The following is a 23,798-nucleotide window of genomic DNA, read 5'->3' on the forward strand; positions in this document are numbered from 1 at the left end:
CACTGCAACCTCTGCCTCCGGAGTTCAAGCGATTCTCCTACCTCAGCTTCCCCAGTAGGTATTACAGGCCTGCACCACCAAGCCTGTCTAATTTTTGTGTTTTCAGTAGGGACGAGGTTTTGCCATGTTGGCCAGGCTGGCCTTGAACTCCTGGCCTCAGGTAATCTGCCCTCCTCAGCCTCCCAAAGTGCTGGGATTACAGGCGTGAGATACCATCTCCAGCCCTCTTTCAGTAGTTTTAAATGACAGCCTCAGGCCAATGAAGAAACGTACACTTTCAGCTCTAACCTTTCATTTCAGTGTTAGATCTATATGTTCAACAGACTTTTCTATATCTTTAGCTTTATATTCTCCAGGCTCCAGTAATTCAAAACTAAACAATTAAATTCACTGTCTTCACTCAATTTTTCTTTCCTACTTCCCTTCTCACACTAATAGCATAATGGCCAGCAACTGATTTTCCAAGCTAGAAAAACAGTAGTCATTTGTAATTTCTCTCTCTTTTTCATTTCTTAAAAGTAGGGAGTCTTCAGGTGTTATTATTCTAATTCTTACGTAGATTAGAAATCTCCCAGTTTTGTGCAATCTAGCTTCTGTTTGGGATGCTCATTGATTCTTGTCAGATCTCGCACTGTAGCCTTCTAACTGGCTCCTTCCCGTCTTCAGGCCACAAGCCTGAAGATTAATTAGATTTGTCTTAAAGTTAATTTTAATTCAGTGTTACCCACCTCTCCCCCGGAAAATACGTCAAAATATTTACAAGGTCCTCCTCACAAACCTAAAAACATGATAATTAAAGAATAGGATGCTGTGGTCAGTAAGGCTTGGGTTTGATACCTGACACAACCATTTAGCAAGGGTGTGAACTTAAGTTATTTATTTCTTTGAAGCACAGGACCTCATTTGTAAATGGGACCATAAAGAAATTGCGAGAATTGAAGAAGTGTGTGAAAAACACCTATCATAGTGTTGGAGAAAAGAAGGTCCTCAACAAATAATAATTAAGATTCATTCTAATACATCCCCTCTCAATTAACACAGGCATCTAAGCATTAATAAAACCTAGATTTTCAGCATTTTTAAATATGTCTAGTCTTTTCATATTTATATGTTCATACCATTTCCTCTGCCTGGAACATCCTTCTCTGCCTTGATTATTAAATAAATTCTTTCTCATCTGTAGAGATTAGATGTCACTTTTTAATGACTTTTCTGTGACATATTTAGGCAACATTTGTTTTGTTCTTATACTTCTTTGTCACTTGGGTAGGAAGTTACTCTGCCTTATCTCCTTGGCAGCTAGATTATTTTATATATTCAGTAAATATTTTCTGAATGCAGTAAAATCTTTCCACAAATGCCTACATTATAGACTTTTATCCAAATTCAAATGTAAATCCCATTTTTTTCTTATCGTCATTTCCCCAAATCCAGCTTTTTAATCTCAATTTTTCTGATATTTCAGTAATTTTTCCATTTTATCACATTAAAAGTTTCAGAAAAATGCTGCCACAATAGAGGGTTTTTGTTGGTTTGCCTATTTGTATTACTTTTACATAGCAAATGTATATTTAAATGGCAGAAAAAAGTAGAAAATGTACCATATGTGATAGAAACAGGTAAATACTTATTATATAGGGACCAAGTTATTTAATGGAAAGAATAAAGGCTTTGAAGACAATCTGCCTAGGCCTTTTCTCTTAACAGATTTCTGATTCTTCGTACATTTATTTAAACTGATATTTCAGTTACTTGAGTGGGATTTGCAGTATCTATGTTGAAGGATAAGGTGAAAATTAAATGTAAAAATAAATATGTAAAGTTACTAGTGTTGTGGCTTTTTCCGTTCCTGTAGTTCAGTGAGCAGGAAGGAGTGGCGCTAAGTGGCTTCTTCGTTCCAATAGCTCAGAGAGTGAAAGTGAGTGTTATAGCTCTTTCATTCTCACCACCAGCAATTCTGCGAGCAGGAGTATTACAGCTCTTTCACTCCCATAGTTTGGTGAGTTTTGGGTTCTTGTCCCATGACCAGGAGGAATAAGGTACATGGACACCAGAGAGTGAGCAAGGCAGAGTAGAATTTTATCAAATGACAGAAAGAAAGTTCTCAGTAATGAGAGGGAATGCAAAAGTGGGCAGTCATCTGTGAGGCTGAGTTCAGGGTTATTATGGGTTTGAATGGGGGAGTGCATGCTGATTTGTCCATGTGTGGTGATATGGTTTGGCTGTGTCCCCACTCAAATCTCATCTTGAATTGTAGTTCACATAATCCTCATATGTCATGCAAGGGACCCAGTTGGAGGTAATTGAATCATGGGGGTGAGTTTTCCCATGCTATTCTTGTGATAGTGAATAAGTCTCACAAGATGCGATGGAAGGAAAATTCCCCTGCACACGTTCTATTGCCTGCCATCATTTAAGATGTGCCTTTGCTCCTCCTTCACCTTCCATCATGATTGTGAGGCCTCCCCAGCCATGTGCAACTGTGAATCCATTAAGCCTCTTTTTCTTTACAAATTACCTAGTCTCGGACATATCTTTATTAGCAGCATTAGAATAGACTAATACATGTAGTCTTGGAAAAAGCACCATCTTATTGGTTAAAAGACATCATTCAGAAGAAACCAAGCAAAGGAGAGTGTATAAGATGGGGATAGAAGTTATCGCTGCAGTCTTGGACTCTATCTGGAACTGGCAGCTCAGTTTTCAGGCTTTAAACTGTCCTTGGCTTGAAGGTCAGTGTTCACCAGGGACCCATCGCTGTCTGCCTAGGAATTTGTCTGTCTCCTGTCACTATCACTAGCACAGGACTTGAAAAAGAGTATGCATTCAACAATTGCCAGATCTAATATAGATGCTCAGCTCTTTTACTGAAATACTCATATTTTCTTTAGATTTATAAGAAAATCATAAAAATTCAAATAAAAGGCAAAGGCTAAGAGGAGAAAAATTGCAGAAGATGCATTAGTAAATACAAAGATATACCATTCATCATCGGTAAAAACTAAAAATGTAAACTAAAGTAACTTTGAGAGAGAATTTCGTAGTCATTAAGGTAGCATTTTTTTCAATTTATTTATATGACTAACTCCAGAATGATTTTGGTGAACCTAGTATACTAATTTTTTGGCTGTAGGCATTATAAATGTATATAACCTTTCCACAAAATGCAATATATTTATATGTAACAAGATCCATAAGGATATCTATGACCTTTAGCTTGATACATTTCTACCACTTTATTCTCATAAAATAATTTGATAGAAATAGAAACATAAATATTTTTATTCATTGTGGTATTTTACAGAGTTGGAATAATTTAATTGAAGCCTCCAGAAGATGCAATATTAGAATGATAATAAGTAATACTGCCATGAATTATCATTTAAGAATATTATTTGCTCATTAAAAGTAACAAGTGAATACCATATAGTCCAACATTGTTCAAATAAAATATAATTTGAGCCACATATGTAATTTATACTTTTTTGGTAGTCACATAATAAAATGGAAATAAATGAGGTAAGATTAATTTTAGTAATATATTTTATTTAAGCAATACGTTGAGAATATTATTTCAACATGTAATCAATATAAATGACACCAATGAGAGATTATTTTATTGTTTGATTTGTACTAAATCTGTGAAACTTTGGCATAATTTACACTTATAGCACATTTCAATTTGGTTGAGTCACTTTTCCAATCTCAATATCCACATGTAGCAAGCTGCTATCATTTTGGACAGGGCAAGACTACAGACAAACATTCATAAGAAATAGAAATATTCTTAATAACATACACATAATTATTTCAATTGTTTAAAAGAATTGTTCGTATATGTTTTAGTGTCCTAGAGTGTAAAATTAATTAGGAGTGTGAGATTATGATTCTTTTTATGTAAGTTTAAATATTTTCATACTTTTGTTTTTTTTCAATAAAATGTCTTACACCTTAGAATAGGTACCTAATTTGTAAATTGCAACCATTCTGTCTATATGTCTTGATAAAAAATGATGGTGAACTTCAATTTATATTATATTCACATTTTGACCCAGTTTCTATGGAATTAGTAAGTCTTTTCAATTTGGAGCTGTTTGGTATGCAAAGTAGGCTGAACGTTTTCATAGGGAGTAACAAATACGTGACCTTTCTGGATTAAGTCGGTCTGGCAGCCTAATATTTTTTTACGGTTTGAATAGGCTATATTTGGTTGATCCTATCAGTTAGTAAAATAAGAAACCATATTTAAAACATTATCAAAAAATATCTAGCATTTTGCCTTGCACATAGTAGACACAAAATGCGTAATTGTCGAATGTAATCGATTTGAAGCGTCCATCAATTAAATTCAAAATGGATTTGTTGAAACCATTTTCTTAGTAGAATTTACTCTTTCTTCATGTATTTCACTATGATTCCTCATAATTAAAGAAAGCAATAAACAGGGATAACAAAAGTATTAGAACTTTTGACATTTCTGGAGGTAAACAAAGATACCTTTCATATTTCCACCTAAACTTCATTTCCATTCCCACTTAACGTTTCTACATGAGTGAAATATGTCAAGATTTGTGGCTTTCACATATTTATAGTTTTGCTAGTTATTAATGGTATTTTAAAATATTTATTTGAACAGTAATATAATTCTTCTTATATAATGATTACATTTCCATATAATTTTAATGTGTTTTCCAAACTAAATTTCCAGCTGTTTGTGGTCAGGAGTATTACTTATTATTCTTCACAACCACAAGTAACTTTGGATGATGCTATGGCTAATAAAGTCTTTGAAATGTGTTAACTTCACTTGGTTTATAAATACTAAAGTAAATATAGGTAGAATATTTTAAAATTATAAGCACAAGCATTAATATTTGGTTCATAACTAAGAATGATATGACACAGTTTTTCAGTACTTTTTAATATAATTGAGCTATAAGAAATATTTAATAATAAATAATTATGCATTTCATTAAAGAAGACAAAAGTAGAAAAAATGGAAATCTGTAAATGATGCCGAGGTGTATTTGAAAATGTTGATGAAATTATAAAAGCATTTCTTTATGTCTTTTTAAAACTCTACAGGAAATTTCTGCTTTACTACAGCAGCTAATTTTCAAATGTTCCATGCTTTCATACCAAATCCAGCCAATTGTTGGTGATAGCTTATTTCCTTCCCTTTTGCCTGCTGCAATGATTCAGACCTTTTCTTTTCAGTTTTAGTTTTATTACTATTTTCCTCCACTCCCCTATTCTTCACCACCAATATGTTACATCATTGTTCAAAAGAATAGTCAAAGCTGAGTTTACCTAATCTAAAGCAAATTTAGGCTGGAAGTAAGAGATAGCCACAATTTAGAAGCACTCCCTGGCTTTAGAAATACAGCCCTCCTTTGTAAATCCTCACAGCTATGGGTTGTGTAGTCTATCACCACCTATAGTATGCTAAAGTCAGAATGTAATTACATGCATTTTATAAAATGAGAACTGCTGACGTACAACCCACTAGTTATTTCCTAGTAAAAACATATTAGTAGAATATATTTATATCCATAACCATAATACATACTGTTATGCATCTAGTAATTAATTTTTTAATGACTCTCTAAATATTTATGTTCTTTTTTTCTTATAATGCAATCTTCAGTGTTCTCAAGAGCTATCCTAATTTAAGCAGATATTTAAATAGAATCTTTCATTATTCTTGCTTTTCAGTTGTCTTGGGAACAATGCAATAACATTAGTAGGATATTTCCTTGTAGAAATGAAAAAAGAAAATACGTTTTCTTCTAGAAATAAAAAAAGTATTTATGGATTATATCTGGAGGACAACATAAACTGGCTAATTGATTATAGATAATAAATGGACATACTAAGTGATAGAAAAATAGATGATAGATATTTCTATGCAGATGAATTTTATTATTGTAAACTTACTGGGTTTCTATACAGTTTGTTTTAATTGCTGAAACATGTCTTCAGGTGGAATTTATCAAATATTACATACATTGCAATAGTGACAGCATTTTAAAAGAAGTCTCTAGATCCTATGGCAATGAAGTGTCTGTTCCAATAGAGCTCCTAATGTAAAGTTTTGCTTAGTAATGATCTGAATGACTTTTCAAAGTTTCCCTGTCTGAATCAGTGTTAAGGATGTTTCAGTTATCCTCTCAGAAAATTAACTTGTTATGCCTTAATATAATATCAAAAATTAAATTGTAGTTCTTTTGAGAAAATAAGGAGGTAGAAAATGTAACAGTTTTATTGCTTCTGAATGATACGGCTCCAGATTTTTACCTTCACAGAGTTATATTTTTTGATTGAGAATATGATTCCAGTATCTGATAATTTGGGTCTAATCTAGTAGCTTTATACTTGGATTTCCCCAGAACTGTGGTCTGTAAATTCTGAGGATACTGAAGCATCTTGAAATACGCCCATTGCTCAATACACAGAATAATTTTTAAAACTTTATAATTTGTAAATTGCTATACATTTATAATTGCTATAAATTTATAAATTATATAATTTAAAATTTATAATTTATATAATTTATAATAAATCACATAATTTAAAATTTATAATTTATATAATTTATAATAAATCACAGAAATATATTTTAATATATTTATATATTATATGTAATATTTATATTATATAAAATATAACATTTATAATATATTTATATATTATGTTTTAAATTATATGTAAATATATCAAATGTGAGTTAATATAATATGACTTATAAATTATACAAATATAAATTATATACCAATATAATTTATATATAATTTATATTAAATTACATAATTTTAATTATATAAATTATATTTATATAATTTGTAATCTATAATTTATAAATTTATAAGCTTAAAATTTATAAACTTAACATTTTCAAAATGTATGTATTTCCCAGGGCTTGATCATGAGTTTTCTTTTTCTTTCTGTCAACTGTATCTCTCTAAGTGACCTATCCAGTCCCATAACTCATACTATCATCTCTAGTGAACACTCTCCAGGCTTTATGTCTCTTCTTAGTGTCACATTTATTTAACTAGGTGTTTATTTCATTTCTCCTGTTGGATCTCAAAGCATAATTATCTTCTCATCCTTGTATTATTACCCATCCTCCTCCTCCTCCAGTCTTTCTCATATTAATTAGCAGTGTCACATTCACTCTGTTGTTTAATCTCACCTAGGAATTATCATTTATTCTCTTCTTCGCGGCACCCACATTCTATCCATCAGCAAATACTGTTATTTCTTTTCAAAATACTTCTTATTTGCTTTGCTACTACTCATGCCCAAGAAATCTTCCCTCATCTGGGAAAATTCAATAGTCTATTTAATGGTTTGTCTGTTTCTACTTTATTCCCCCTAATTAGACATTCTTCACACAGCTGCCAATGTGATCTTTTAAAATTCATGTCATTCCTCTGCTCAAAACCCTCCAATGGCTTCTCATTGCACTTCGAATAAAATCAACCTCCACACCAGGCTACCCATGATGTAGTCACTGCCTCACTCTCCACTGCCTATCTCTTTTTCCTCACTGATTTTATTCTAACCACACTTGATGCTCTACATTCCTGGAAAGCACTAAACTTATTTCCATCCTTAGAATTTTGAGCCTGCTTTCTTCTTTTCTTGGCACTCTCTGCACTCTGATCTTCTTCACATGGCTGACTTTCTCTTTTCATTGAGGTCTCAGCCCAAGTGACATCTCAGAGAGAATTACCCTGAGATCTAAATAATTACCTCAGTTCTCTCTATTTTATCTACTGTATTATATGGTGTTTGGGGCATAGTACTCATCTCTACTTGAATTTATTTTACTTGTATATTATTTTTATTTCCTCTAGCTATATACTGTATTAAGAGCAGTGACTTTTTCTACTCTTTTTATCACTCTATTCCCACTCCCTGGAAGAATAATAGGAACATAGTAGGTATTTCTTTTGGAACGGGAGGATAACGAGACAGAGAGACAAAGAGAGAGAGAGAGAAAGAGAGATTATGTACAATATAATACTGAAGCGATTTACATGTAATCCACATTCCTCCTAAACTGGGTTTGGATAAATGCTAATCTATAGGATTCTTGGACAAGAAAAGATTATTTGGCAAACGAGTTTGGAAGATTCTATTAGAGATTTATTAAGTTCATTAGCCAGAAAAATATTCTTTAAGGTTTTGCAGTAAAGATCAGAGTTTAATGATATTTAATCAAATGATTCATAAAGTTATTTGGTCCTTGAAAATTTTTCTGCCTTTCAACGTATATTAAAACATTCAGAAATGCTGTTCTAAATTCACTCAGTATCCAATGTAGAAGAGAATTAATGTAACAAGAGGAAAACATATATCATAATTTTCTTTTAGAGTTGTTTAAAATAAAGCCCACCCAAAATAAGACACATATATATGTTTTTGAGAATTCTGAGTAAATTAGAAATAACTATATTCACACAAAGTTATGCTAAAGAGAAAATTTGGTATATAGCAGATAAGTAACCAAGGCCAACAATCCATAAAACAATAACAGCAAAAAGAAAAAAGACAAAATTGATACTTTCGAGTAGCTCCTGATGGAGAAGAGTAATATTGAGAAAATATTAATAGAAAATAATACAGTCAGAAAAAGTGAAAATAATTATAAAACTCATTTGTTAGAAAGTCTATAAAGGACTGGGGATAACATCAACATGAATATTCTGGTTATAGTATAGGAAAGTGACATAAAATCAGAAGTTTCAAGTTAAATTAAGGGAGAGATGAGGGAGATTAAATGGAGAGTAATAAATCCATGAAATTTATATTTAACACAATGTGAAGGAATAGACTTTAAAAGCTGCTTTTTAAAAACCTAATTTTCAGATACATAAAATTTTAGCAATATGGCTGTAGTGCTTTGAACTTTTATCATTTGACTATACTTTGCTTTAAAGTTTACATCAAGAGCAAATATGTATATTTGAAAAGTTTACAATAGCTAGAAAATGTATTAAATTCCCAAATGGAAAAAAATGTATACTTGGATTCCCATATTTCTATATACCTATCCACAGAATCACTGTTGTATTTTTAAACCTTATTCCTGGAAGCACTATGGATATCAGATCAATTTAGAAAGCCAAAGAGTACCTCTGGGAATGAAATGGCAATAATAGAAACAATATTTGGCCAAACTATCGCTGTATGCCAATGATGCCAAAAATCACAGTAACCTGGCAGGTAGGTAACTATTATTTAATAATATGACTGATACTGGTTTCTCCACTGAAAAACTATTAACTCTTTATGCAGTAAAATGAAGTCCAGGTTTTAGACACAGTATTTCTCTATTTTGATGTCATTAATAGTGGGTTGGCACTTGTACCAACCACAATGTGTTTCTCAAGCAAATTATTTGAAAGAAAACTTATATGTGATTTTATAACTCATTTAGAAATGAAAATGGGGAATATAAATTTAAGGAATAGTTTTGGCTGCAAGTTCTTAATATTCAGGACAATGTTCATATTCTGGACTATTTTATATATCTCTTTCTTTCTAGTAGAAGCAGATTGGCCTGATTTTAGTGTTTACTGAAGAACATTTCAATTTTAAATGTTCATTCTGCAAGACAACTAATAAGATAATTACTGTTTTAAATAATTTCCTCCATATGTTCACAATTCCTAGATCTCTGCTCTCTCTGTTTAAATGCTGGTCTCATGGTTAATGTTGCTGTTCAAAAAAAAACCTTTGCTTTCATATTTCTTAGAATCTCAAATTGTTCAAATTTGCTGAAGTGCCTGGAAATGCAGCACGTGTTTCTAAATCTGGAAGAGTTGGTAATATGTATAATCTCCTTCTCTGGATGTATATTGTTGTCCTCTTAATGAATAGTGCTCAATGGACTACGTTATATTTTACAGTGAGAAAATCTGCTATTTGAAAGTGCTGGAATTTTTTTCTTTTCTTTTCTTTTCTTTTCTTTCTTATTTATTTATTTATTTTGAGATGAAGTCTCACTCTGTTGCCCAGGTTGGAGTGCAGTGGTATGATCTCAGCTCACTACAACCTCCTCCTCCCAGGTTAAGTGATTCTCCTGCCTCAGCCTCCTGAGTAGCTGGGATTACAGGCTCACACCACCACGCCTGGCTAATTCTTGTATTTTTAATAGAGACAGCGTTGGCCAGGCTGGTATCAAACTCAGCCTGACCTCAGGTAATCCACCCACCTCAGCCTCCTAAAGTGCTGGGATTACAGGCATGAGCTACCGCACCTGGCCAAAATTTTTCTATTTTATCATTAAAAATCCAGTTTGTACGCAAGATATTACTTGAAAATCATAAACAAATTATCCTGGAAAAGGTACCATATGAGTCTACTAAATTTATTTTTGTAAGGTTCAATGTAATCAAATAGACTCATGAATTATATTCATACATAATGAAAATAACATTAAATTTGACTTGTTTGTGTCCATCTTCATCCATGTAGAATGCATATGGTCAAGTCACCGCTCTTAAATTTAGTTCTTTGATCAATAATGTGAGCCTAATAACATGTATCCATGAAATCATATTGTTTATCAAAAAACAAATAATTACTTCTGTCACCATCATTGTCATTTTCACCAATACCAATTTTCATTTTTATGATCATCAAATTTAATGCAGCCATGGATGAGTCCAAAACTCCCACACTCACAGACATACAGACACAATTGAACCTACTATTTATGAGGTTAGAAGGTAGAATTAAGAATTAATATGCTACCAATTAGCAAATATAATTAAGACTGTTTTAAATCTATACTTGTACCTGCCATAATTGTAAAATAGTTTTCTTGGACAAACAGAAGAAGATACAGAAAGTATAGGTTTGGAAAGTGTACATGTTTAATTCAAGAAAAATAATTTATTGTATAATTTATTGGATGCTTACAGTCTATTTCAAGGACAATTGGAAATGAGAGAAAAGGTTTTGGGCAATTACAAGTAAATTCATGCTTTATATTAAAATTTAATCCCCCAAATTAGGTTTTAGGTAATATAGTTATATCAGTTATAGAAACTGACAAAGAAATTAAATTTGCTAGTTATTATAACAACACTAATACAAAGTAAATTTCAATTTAAATATACAAAATGTTTTTGATACACAGTAAAGTTTATGCCATTTGTGATGACAATCCAATATAAAACTAGATTATTAAATAATCCAGAGATTTTCTAACTAAATACACCAGATGCAGGTGTTCTTGTCAGATTCAATGATCAACATTGTTGAGGGCAAACTTCCAAATCTAGGAGGCAGAACAAAAGAAAAAAAAACACACATCTGGCAAAAAAAAAAAAAAAAAGCATGTGAATTCTTTATCATTCTTTATCAGTTCAGTTTTTTGCATTTTTTTATTTTATGTAAATTTTGCATTGGTTTTGTGTGTGTTTATACATCCACAAGAAACACATAACATGCTGAAATACAGATAAATTTGAACAGTCAGTGTATATGTCATTCATTCTTCCTTCCAACTACTGAGGAAACAAAGACTTTTTTTTCTGAGTGTCTATTTGGAATAGGCATTTGTCCATTTTCAATGGATAAAACTAAAAGTCAGCATTCAATGTCTCAATGTCCAGAAGGCAAGGCAGACTTAAAATAATAAGTAAAATCTAGTGTAATAAGAGCGACTACTACTACTAAACACACATATAATTACACATACATACACTATATATAGTGTGGGACAAAGAGAATTATAATTTCAGCTTTGCAATGTGGACAAGGAAGTCTTCACAGAGAAAACAATATCACTTGAACTAGGTTTTGAAATCTAAGAGGAGAATTTCCAAGTACTTTAGGCAAGTGTTTACTCTGGGGAGGAGAAAAATCATGTGCAAAGGCAAAGAGGAGGAACATATGACCAGAGATGAATGAAGAAAAACAATATAAATGGTTGAAGACAAAAGCAAAGACTAAATCATAAAATATTTTACAATTTTATGTAATTACAAAAATATGTAAATTACATATTTAGACTATGGTTATAAAACATCCCTGATTGAGGAAATCGATAACTTTGGATAACAAAATCTGATTTTCCTTTTTGAAAATATGTATGATAGCAGTAGGACTAATTAATTGAGTGTTTGTAGAGAAGAGACAGGGATTGAACTAGGAGGTTACCACAGATTTTTACAAGATATGATGAAGGCCCACACTAAACCAGTGAGGTAAAGATGAAGAAGAAACTATTTTGAAAAAATTGGTGGGCTATAATAAGCAACTGTATGTGAAGTCAGGACAGGTAAGGAGAAGGAAGATCCCCAGATGGCCCTATGATTTCAGGTTTGGATAGGAAGATAGTATCATTTTTTAGTCCAAATCAGAAAACTTATAAAGGTGAAAGTAGATTATAAAATAATCAAAGCTTTGTAATGTTGACATTTATCTATGAATGATTTTGTTGATTTTTATGCTGTTGAACATATAAAAAATCTTTTATTCAAAAACTATTTTTAAAAATTTTGTACAAATAAAATTATGTATACTAATAAAAAGGTATACCTGTGTATATCAAAGCAAAGCAAAACATTAAAAGTTACTTTAAAATTTAGGTGGAAAGATTATATTTGACTCATATTCATACGCTTTTGGCAATTTCTTAGCCATATCTGTCTCTAAAATCAAGTCACTAAAGAATGTACGTTCAGATGCTCCTCGTAATTTTCTACATAGTTGCACTTTAAGGCTAATAAATTTGAAATGGTTTATTGATGCTATTGTTTCTATTGTTACAGTTCTACAGGCCAAAAATATATATTTTTAATTGAGAAAATTCTTCTATATTTTTCCTAAGGTTTCAGTAAGCTCAGGGTTAATTCTACCAAATTAATTATGTTCTTCATTCTATCTTTTTATTGAAACATTTAAAAATTTCAGTCTACATATTTTAACTGGCACTGCCTTTTTGCTTTTATTCAGAATAACTTTCTTCAACAAATATTTTTATGTAACAACACTCATCAGATAAGGTGATCCTATGGTTCTTTTATAAGTCTTGCCAAATTTAGATGCTACAAAAAACAACGGGCTCAATTTCATTCCATTTGGGTAAATAATATTAATTTATTCAATTTCTTAAAAAAGCACCTTCAGAACTTTCTCTCAGAAGAGAAGTTGTTCTGTAGATCAATTGTAGATTTTGAAAAGTAAATTATGTGCCAGCACAGTGTCTCACACTTGTAATCCCAAAGCTTTGGGAGGCTGAGTAGGGAGGACTGCTTGAAGCCAGGAGTTCCTGACTAGCAGGGCAACATAGTGAGACCCTGTCTCTCCAACAACAACAAACAACCACAAATTAGCTGGGCATGGCAGCACATGCCTATGAATCCTTGCTACTACAGAGGCTGAGTGGGGAGGGTGGGAGAATCACCTGAGCTTAGGAGTTTGAGGTTACAGTGAGATATGATTGTGCCCCTACACTGTAGCCTGGGTGACAGAGCAAGACCCTGGCTCTAAAAAATAAATGAGTAAATAAATATGTAAATAAATTGTGTACACTGAACTCTCATCATCAAATTTTCTAATTTTGTTTGTTTGTTTCTGTGGACGTTTTAGTCAATTCTGTAGATGTCTGCTATCACAAAAAATGGACAGTGGGTTAAAAACAATAGAAATGTATAAATATATTTTTCACAGTTCTAGAGGCTGGGAGTTTGAGATCAGAGTGCCAGCATAGTTGGGCTCTGGTGAGGTTACAGACTGTCAACTCATTGAATCCTCACGTGACAAAGAATGCTAGAGAGTTCTCTGAAGTTAATTTTATAAGAACACTAACTCTATTCATGAGGACTTCACCCTCATGACCTAAACACTTCCCAAAGGCCTATATCTTTTAATAGCATTGCATTGGGGGTTAGGTTTTCAACCTATAAATTCTGGGGGAATGTAAGCATTCAGTACATAACAATAGAGAAAAGGGCTATTCTTTTTTTTTTTTCCATTTAACTTCCTCGGAATTTATTCTGTGTATTCCATACCTTTCCAATTAATATAAAACATGAATGCCATATTTTTTTAACCTTTATTTTAAGTTCAGGGGTAGATGGACAGGTTTGTTACATAGGTAAGATTGTGTCATGGAGGATTGTTGTAAACAGATTATTTGATTACCCATGTATTAAGGATAGTACCCATTAGTAATTTTTCCTTATCCTCTCCTTCCTTTCTCTCTCTACCCTCAAAATGCAAATCAAAGCAACATGAGATACCATCTCACACAAGTCAGAATGGCTATTATTAAAAAGTCAAAAAGTTGCAAATGCTGGTGAGGTTGTGAAAAAAAAGGAACACTTTTACACAGTTGGTGGGAGTGTACATTAGTTCAACCATTGTGGAAGACAGTGTAGCAATTCCTCAAAGACCTAAAAACCAAAATACCATTTGACCCAACAATCCCACTACTGAGTATATACTCAGAGAAATATAAATTACTCTTTTATAAAGACACATGCATGTGTATATTCATTGCAGCACTATTCGCAATAACAAAGACATGGAATAAACCAAAATACCCATCAATGATAGGCTGGATATAGAAAATGTGTTACACATACACCATGGAATACTATTCTATTTCCAAATTTTAATTTCAATAATTTCAATTTTCTGTGTCAATGATGATATTTTTGGGTAATTTTATTAAATTTCCAACATAAAAAAAGTTTTTTAAAAGTAACTGGATAAAAAATAGGTATTCGAGGCCTAGAAAAATAAATAAATAAATAAATAACAAATTTAGAAAAACCATTCACAACACAATTCAATACCATGGTAGGACACTTAGATTGGCTTACAAAGTTGTTTAGTAAAGGTTAAACTATTTCTATAATTTAATTGATGATAAGCAGCAAAGAGAGAAAGTGTGAAGCTTCATTTTAATGTGTATGTGTGTTTATGTGTCTATATAGAAGCTGTAGTATATAGCTTGGTATATTAGGCTGGTAAAATCTTACACCTTGTTGGGATTTAATAGAACCAATTCCCAATATATTTATATTTCATGCATTTCTTAATTCTCTATCATGAATTTTGATCCACAAACATTTATATTTTTATTTCCCTAAAACATATCATTTTAGTCTTAAAGATTGAAATTCTAACTATTCAGAATAATATTCAATAATTCTCTGATGTTTTACCATTGAAAAATTAACTTCTACAAATTTTAGTGTCCATGAGTTACATGAAAATATAACTACTATTGTGCTAATAAAACTTTTTATTTGAAATAACTGTTGAGACTAATTTGAACCACACATCATTTAACTGTTTGCAAAGTTTTTTCAAAAATAGCCCTACTCCATAAACAGTTGTCCCTATACTGTTTTCATGCATGCAAGAAAACTTGAGATTGAAAAAGAAGAACAATAATTTTGAGTAGTCATTTAATCTAAATGAGGTCACATTCTACTGAAACCTGTTTTCCATGACTATATGAATTAAACCAAAATCTACTAATACTGACATGGTTTCCTTTTTAAAAGTACTAATTGTTAAACTCATGCTGATATTTTTTTCTGAAGATTTATGACCTAGCTTTTGTGGGGTTTTTAATATTTCTATGGCCCCACATATGTTAGATGAGAAATATCAACAGATATTTTGTGCAAGTTATATGTTCATTATCAATTGTTATTACTGAATTTTTTATTAAACACCTATTCTTCAGAATTAAATATTTTTGGTTCATTGCTGCTAAAAAACGTTTATTGCAAAATGAATGTGCAATCAATGAAACAAATAGTTGTCAATATTCAGCATAAAATACATGATATCATCTTCAGCCTCTATTTTTTACACATATTTCATGTACATATACTTTCCTACATTCTATATAGCCCTTACTTAAGTGGAGGCTTAGCAATTTGAAACTCACAGGCTATGGGACAAGACAGACACACGTGGCTTGGACATGTTATTTTTTGTCTTTTTAATAACGACTATTCCAACTGGTGTAAGTTGATTTCTCAACATGATTTTAATTTGCCTTTATCTGTTGATTAGCAATGTTGAGCATTTATTTTTACGACTGTGGAACATATAGGTGGCAATGCACAGGAGATATTTGAAAACACTAATTTGCAGTGAGGGGAGTGCTGAAATATAGAAATATAAATTTAAAATTTTTCAGCATATGGGCAGTCAATGCAACCACTTGAGATGAAAGATCTGGTAAGGCATTTTTAGCATTAATATTTGTTGAACACATTATTGGCAATTTCTAGAGAAAGGATGAATGGCATTTGTTTACACATTGATGACAAACGAGAAAATATAATGTCATTACTATAAATGACTTGTGTATCAGTTTCCTGATGCTGCTGTAACAAATTATCACAAACTTTGTGGTTTAAAACAACAGAAATATATTCTCTCATGGTTTTGGCTGCTCAAAATATGTCCAAAGTATGTACTACTGGGTTTAAATCAAGATGGCTATATTCTCTCTGGAGGCTCAAGGGGAGATTTTGTTCCTTGCCTCTCTCAACTTCTAATGGCTGCAGACATTTCTTGGCTCAAATCTGCATCACTCTAGTCATGGCTTTGGTCATCACATTACCTTCTTATTTTCTTCCTCTGCTGTAAAATATCCCTCTACTTCCCTTTTATAAGGATGCATGTGATTCCATTTAGAGCCCACTCTGTTAATCCCTGATGATGTCTCCACCTCAAGATCTTTAATGTAATCACATCTACATAATCTTTTGTTGTCAGATAAAATAACATTCACAGGTTCCAGAAATTAGGGTATGGATATCTTTTTTGGGGGTTTGGGGAGGCTGGTTATTATCAGTCTACTATGATTTTATGTTTCTAATCAACATGAAGACAGGAATTTTTTATTCATCTATATCATCACTCCTGAAATTTAGGTATTCAAAGAAATATAAATGTGCTATTTTTTTAAGAGTTGGGATCTCACTATGTTGCCCAGATTAGAGTGCAGTGGCTTTTCACAGGTGTGATCATAGTGCACTACCGCCTCAAACTGGCAAGTCGTCATCCTTCCTTAGCCTCCTGTAGCTGGGATTTCAGGCATGCACCACTGTGCCTGGCTAAATACTCTATTTTGTAATGTATAAAACTGTGCTATTCATTAGAGTAGCCACTAACCACCTGGAGCAACTGAGCAATTAAAATATAGCTAGTCAGAAATGAGATATACTGTAAGTGTAAAATATACATCATATTTGGAAGACTTGGTACAAGAAATATAATGTAAAATATCTCTACTTTTTGATTAATTAAATGACTTTTTTGATATATTGTACTAAAATATATTAGTGAAGTTAATTTTACTTTTTTCAATATGGCTACTAAAAAATTTAAAATTACATATGAAATTCACATTATATTTCAACTACACAGCACTAGTCTAGAATGTGCATGTTTAAATCTTTTCATTATATAGAGAAATGGTTTCTTTATAATAATTAAAATTCCTGAAAGTTGCACACCAAGTTAATTAAACGCTCGTCTTTAAAAATTCTATGGCTGTATCTTGCTCTATTGTAATCCATATTCATTCAAACTATGAACTTCTGTTTTCTCCATTTTACAGCAACAAACTGGCAGGACTTCCTGTGAAATCATGACCACCATGTGCTCTTTCAGCCTCCATCAATTCCTACCTCTAAGCACCTGAGAGCCAAAGCAAACCACAGGAAACCACAGGTACTAACTCTTTTAGACCTGATGAAGTGTCTCCCAAATACAGTCTGGCATGGTGAGTACTGGAGTAACTGGCAATCTTTTAGAATGGAGAGAAAATAAGAAATTGGGAAAAATTTGGCATTTGCTTTCAACAGAGATCAGATTCTGACCTCTGGAAAGAAGAAATAAGGGAAAATGTTTATGATGGGGAAGGATCCAAGGGGAACTTGTGGGAAAGGAAGAGGCTGCCAGAAAAGGAGTTTTGAGATCTGAAAAGAGACTTGTGTATGTCTGAGGGAAGAGTTGGAGAGAGGTAACCAGGGGAGAAAATCTGGGAAGTTTTGAGCAGTGAAGATCTGATGAGATGGAAAAGGAGAAAGGACACTAATATTTATTAGGCCTCTATTGTATACCTGCACATAGGTTATTCAAATACATGTACAGTATTCATTTTTGGAGGCAAAAATTGAGGTACAGAAAAATAAAATTATTTCACTAAGGTCACACAACTATTAGGGATCAAAGGCAAGTTTAGGATCCATTGATCAGTGGGTGGATATCCTTTTAGAGTGTTAAAGCTAGATTAAAGTGTGAATCTGCAAGGGTAAAAAATGAGCAAGTGACTTTGAGTAATTTGAGAAAAGTTGAGTCATTTCAATGATAGTCTGTGTGTAATCCGGGTTGGGAAAGTGAAAGCAGGGGGAAGCAGGGCAGGGAAGTGTTTGTACTTGGAACTGTCCGTAACAACTGTGGGAATACTAACACACTGAAAGCCCCCAGAAGAAATGGGATATTGGTTGGCCTTGTAATTAGGCAAAGTTTTGAACTTGACCAGTTCCTTAACATCCCACTGTAGTTCTATAGGTCAAAGCATAGACCTTTGGAGTTTTATATACTTGCCCATTAAAAATATCAGCATATTTGAACTTCAAACTCTCACAGATCTGATGGAAATATACGCAATAGAGATCGGTTCAAGTTTTAGTAAGTTCATCTCTAAAACTGAAGGTAACATGAATCACCTTGCCTTCAGAATTTCTAGCTCTGTAATTTGCAATTTATACTATTCCTTTTAGAAATTATTTCATTCTCATTTCTCCTAGAACCTTCAAGGGTTCAAACATCTATTCTTCAAATATTCACATTTTCTTCATTTCAGTAGGCTCTTCCAACCATGGACTACAGGATAAATTATTTTATTGATGCACTTCCCTGGTACACTATTGGATTCTAATCACTTAAGCATTGCATCTATGAGTACATGGACATAATGGCTGCTGGTAGGAGGCTGAGAGAGTAACCCCTGGTGGGAGTGGTGGGAGGTTGGTGATGGGAGTGGGGAAAAACGAAAAAAATCTTATACTCTAACAGGCTTGGCTCACCATAATTTACAAAGTCCTAGTATAACTTTTATTCTTGCTGCTCTTTGGCAGCCTTTTTTTATTTTTTTATTAACTGCTCTGGGTCTTTCCTATTCTGATTTCTCATTATCCTTTCTTTCTTTCTTTCTTTCTTTCTTTCTTTCTTTCTTTCTTTCTTTCTTTCTTTCTTTCTTTCTTTCGTTTTTTTTTTTTTTTTTTGAGACGGAGTCTCGCTCTGTCACCCAATCACCCAAGCTGGAGTGCAGTGGCGCTATCTCGGCTCACTGCAAGCTCTACCTCCAGGGTTCAGGCCATTCTCCTGCCTCAGCCTCCTGAGTAGCTGGGACTACAGGCGCCCGTCAAAACGCCTGGCTAATTTTTGGTATTTTTAGTAGAGATGGGGTTTCACCATGTTAGCCAGGATGGTCACGATCTCCTGACCTCGTGATCAGCCCGCTTCGGCCTTCCAAAGTGCTGGGATTTCAGGGGTGAGCCACCGCTCCCGGCCTATCCTTCTTTCTTCTAGCTGTTAATCTTGCCTTTCATTCAGCCAAAATCAAGACACTTGGCCCAGGCTTTCTCATTTCACCTTCTCATTTTAATCGATCACTATCTCTACATGAAGATCTTTTCATCTTTCCCAATGTTTGTGGAAAAGAAAGCACTCAAACCCCTTTTTGTTTTCCTAAAAAGGTAATTGTCAGTATTTACTTTTCTTCTATCATCTTTAATTCTTTTTTTCTGTTGACTCTTCTTTCCATGTCTGATGATGGTTAAAGTTTTTTTTTTTAAGCTTTGGTAAATCAACAGGAGAAATAATGTATTATTCTTTAAATTAGCCTTTCTTGAATTAGGTGATTGAATATTTAAATGTTTAGCAGTCATTTCATTTTTTTACCCAGTGAATTGTCTTTTGAAATTTCATACTCCTTTTCCTAATTATATATTAGATAACTTTTGCAATTTTTTTCGACCTTGTTTATAAATTAACGTTAAGCATTTGTCTGTAATATTTGTGACAAATATTTTTCTGTTTATTGCCTTTAGTAATGTTTAAAAAATGTTAGATATTTTAAAAGTTTAGTTATATTTATCACACTGGTCACCATTTCCCATTGTGATATCTTTAAGTGCTTATATGCTTAGAGTGTCATTTGCTGTCTGTATTTCAGACTAAGATGTACAGGCATTCAATGTTTACAGTTAGGCGTACATTCTGAGAAAGGCATGGGTAAATTATTTTGGTATGCAGGCACCATAGAGTCTACATACACAAACTTAGATGTTGTAGCCTGCAACACACCTAGGCTATATAGTATAGCTTATTACTCCTAGTTTACAAACCTATACAGCATGTTACTATAATGGATACTGTAGACAACTGTAACACAATGGTAGGTATTTGTGTATCTAATCATATCTAAACACAGAAATGGTACAGAAAAATATAGTATTATATTATGGTATCATATATGACATTTTATGGTGTCATATATGTAGTTTGTTGTTGACTAAAATATCACTCTTTAACACATGACTATCCTTTTATGTTATTTCTGTTTTTATTTTATTATGTTAAAGTTTTAAATGCATGCATATTTATTTTACCCTTTCTCATAATATTACCAAATTATCTGAGATCATGATAATTGAAGTCTTGAAATCTTCGACTTGTCTAGCTTAACTCATATGCCATATCATTAATTTAGAAACTGTAATTTTCAAAAATTAAATCAAATTTGAGCTGAGCCATTCCATTAGATGATAGCCATAGTAAAGATAAGGATCATGTCATAGTTGTATCCTCAGCACATAGTATAATCCTTGATGTATTATTTATTATTGTATGTAATACAATAATAGGCTTTCAATAAATGTTTGCTGAATTGGATTACAAAATTGGGTTATCATGTTAAATCAATGTCATGGTAATTATTTTGTGTATATAATGCAATGCAATGTTTTCCTGAAACTATGCTTTTAACCAAGCCAACTTGTATATCATTCACTTGTCCTCATTCCTTACTTTTATATTCTTTCTTCTTTCTATCCAGCTTCAGACAATGTTGGCATAGTCTCTTTTCTGTTTCTCATCTTAGAATTCAGCTGCCTAATTGAAAGGGCAAATATTTATCCAGTGACTCTTCTTTCTGACCAGTTTGGACAACCAACAAACTTCAGTCCCTAAGACTCCCTATCTGCATGGGATTTTTCTATAAAACTGGCTTTATGCATTTGTAAATATGGCAGTCCTATTTCCCCAAAAGTCTCTACATTTTGAATTTTCTTACATTAGCTGCAGTAAGGAAAACTCAAAGAAATGGTTGTCTGAATAATTGCTTATTGAGCATACATTTTATTATACAACAATCATTTAAATAGTGCTAATTCAAGCAAAGACCAGAAGGGGTTTAAGATTCCTAGGAAATCCTTAAGCAGATTTCATTTGCTAAAGAGTGAAATTTTATAGTTAATACATAAACTGTAAAAAATTAAAAAGGAAAGGATGGCATTGGAAGAAAAACAGTCACATGTCCTGGTATTATTTTTCTTAATATTGGAAAACAGCTTCCTATGTAGTCAGTTGGTCAAGTTTTGTAAGAGTATGTAGGTTGAGTTTATAATTTAAAACTTCCTGAAGCAAATATAAAGAATGGAGATGAAAGACGTACAGTCAAAATGCAAGAAACTGAACAAGAAAGTAACATGAAGATATAGATAAACTTAAGTACCAGGCACATTGCCTTCTATAGTTTTTTTTTTTTTTTTAGAAATAGACTTCAGAAAACATAGGTGTATGTGTTGTTTTAAGGCCACTGAGAAGAAAAATAATGGGTTAGAAATTAAAACTGTTTTGGTAAGCCATAAAACAAGATTTGTAGAAAGAACTGGGGGTATGAGACCTCAATGTTTTATCTAAGGCCATCCCTATTCATTTTCATCCATAAGCCAGGCAAATAAAAACAGCATAGACGTATATCTAACCCTGTATAACCCTGAGCTGACATTCTTGTAGGAACCATGCTTGTTTACAGTTTCTGTGTTTAGTAAGAATGTTATAGTTGTATAACATCTCTCTATGGCTCTTTGCAAATAATAGTAGCTACCATTTATTAAACACTCACTGCATGACAGATAATGTGCTAGTTTCCTAAACCAGGTTTCATTTTATCTTCACAGAAATCTTATGATATAATACAAGTGTAATATGCATTTTACAGATGAGGAGACTGAGGTTTAAGTATATCAGCTGATGGCTGAAAGTCACATAAATATAAATGACAGAGCTGGGTATTGAAGTTAAGAAATACAATTTTTGAATCTGCTACTATAAAACAAAACCTAATTATCAAGACACATAAGCTCCAACTTCCAAAATTAGTAACATCAAAATTACTGGGTATGTTGACTATTTGTGTTTATAGGTTTAATAACTTATTCTTTCTACCACAGATTTAATAATTACACTTATAAGATATATTACATATTTGTTTGCATTAGTAAGTTGTATAATAATAATAATAATTTATACTTTTTTGATGACTCTGCATCATGACGATCATCAGTGAAAGTGATGGAAGAAGCCAGGTGTGATAGCTCACGCCTGTAATCCTAGCACTTTGGGAGGTCCAGGGGGGTGGATCACCTGAGGTCAAAAGTTCAAGACCAGCCTGGCCAACATAGCGAAACCCCGTCTCTACAAAAAAAATACAAAAATTAGCCGGGCCTGGTGGTGTGAGCCTGTAATCCCAGCTATTCACAAGGCTGAGACAGGAGAATCACTTGAACCCAGGTGGCCGAGGTTTCAATGAGCTATCATGCCACTGCACTCCAGCCTGGGCAACAAAGTGAGACTCATCTCAAAAGAAAAAGAAGAAAATGATGGAAGATAATAGTTCATTGGAAAAAATCTAAGTGATATTAAAGTCATATCTTCTGGATCTCAAGAATAAATTTATAACCTCATGGCTTTTCAGTGACACTTTATTGTAAATGTAGGAATTAATAAGCCCTGTCAAATGGGTGTCTTTATGTGTTGGGGTGATCAGACCCAACACCAGGCTGTGTGGGCTACAAAGTCTGGCGGAGTCAAAGGAATGAGAAAAGACAAGTTAAGTGGGTCCAGGGGGCCAACACTAGATTGGAGTCTGTGAAGTCCCCAAACTCTGGGAGCCCACACTATTTATTGGTGATCAAACAAAGAAGCAGGTGGTGAGGATGTGAGGGTAAACAGGTGAGGGCGTGAGGACATGGAGGGTAGAAAGGTAGTGGTGCATCAAGCGTAGCTGTGATGGTTTAGCATTTTCTTTGACGCATATAGAATATGCTCTGTTGCTTGAGATAATAGAGAACATGTTTACGAGCCTGGGAGAGCAACCAACAGGTCTGTGCACATTCCAGATGCCACAAGGGGTTTTATGCCCTGAGCCCTGGGTTCCATTCAAGCCACGAGGGGTTTTATGTCCTGGCCTTAGATTTGTGGTGCAGCCGGGCAGCCTTCCACTCTTTGGCACAGAACTTGGTGTTCCAAAGGCCACGAGGGGTTTTAGACCCTGGACCCCAGACATCTTCCAAGACTCTTTTCTATTATGACAGACAAGCCAGACCTGCCTCAGCTCTTCTACCAACATTATGAAGAATATTGAATTAAGTCTGAAACATCTGTCTCCTTGGGTAACTATCTAAGTGGCACTACTTTGTGATTCCAAAACTTGGAATGGTAGA

The 23,798-nt window shown here is 33.1% G+C and overlaps 1 long non-coding RNA gene across 9 annotated transcripts in view; it reads left to right on the forward strand.

The window, feature by feature from the left end:
* The window catches only part of LOC117979812 (uncharacterized), a 442,597-nt gene that overhangs the window by 158,318 nt on the left and 260,481 nt on the right, over positions 1–23,798 (forward strand). For 6 of the 9 annotated variants that reach the window (XR_010111695.1, XR_010111694.1, XR_010111692.1 and 3 more), the window contains one exon: positions 17,621–17,733. This is a non-coding gene — a long non-coding RNA (uncharacterized LOC117979812). Of the gene's footprint in view, positions 1–17,620; positions 17,786–23,798 lie in introns of all 9 variants that reach the window. The other 3 variants (XR_010111693.1, XR_010111688.1, XR_010111691.1) reach the window with 1 other exon arrangement.

Source organism: Pan paniscus, chromosome 2, assembly GCF_029289425.2.
Source record: "Pan paniscus chromosome 2, NHGRI_mPanPan1-v2.0_pri, whole genome shotgun sequence".
Lineage (NCBI taxonomy): Eukaryota > Metazoa > Chordata > Mammalia > Primates > Hominidae > Pan > Pan paniscus.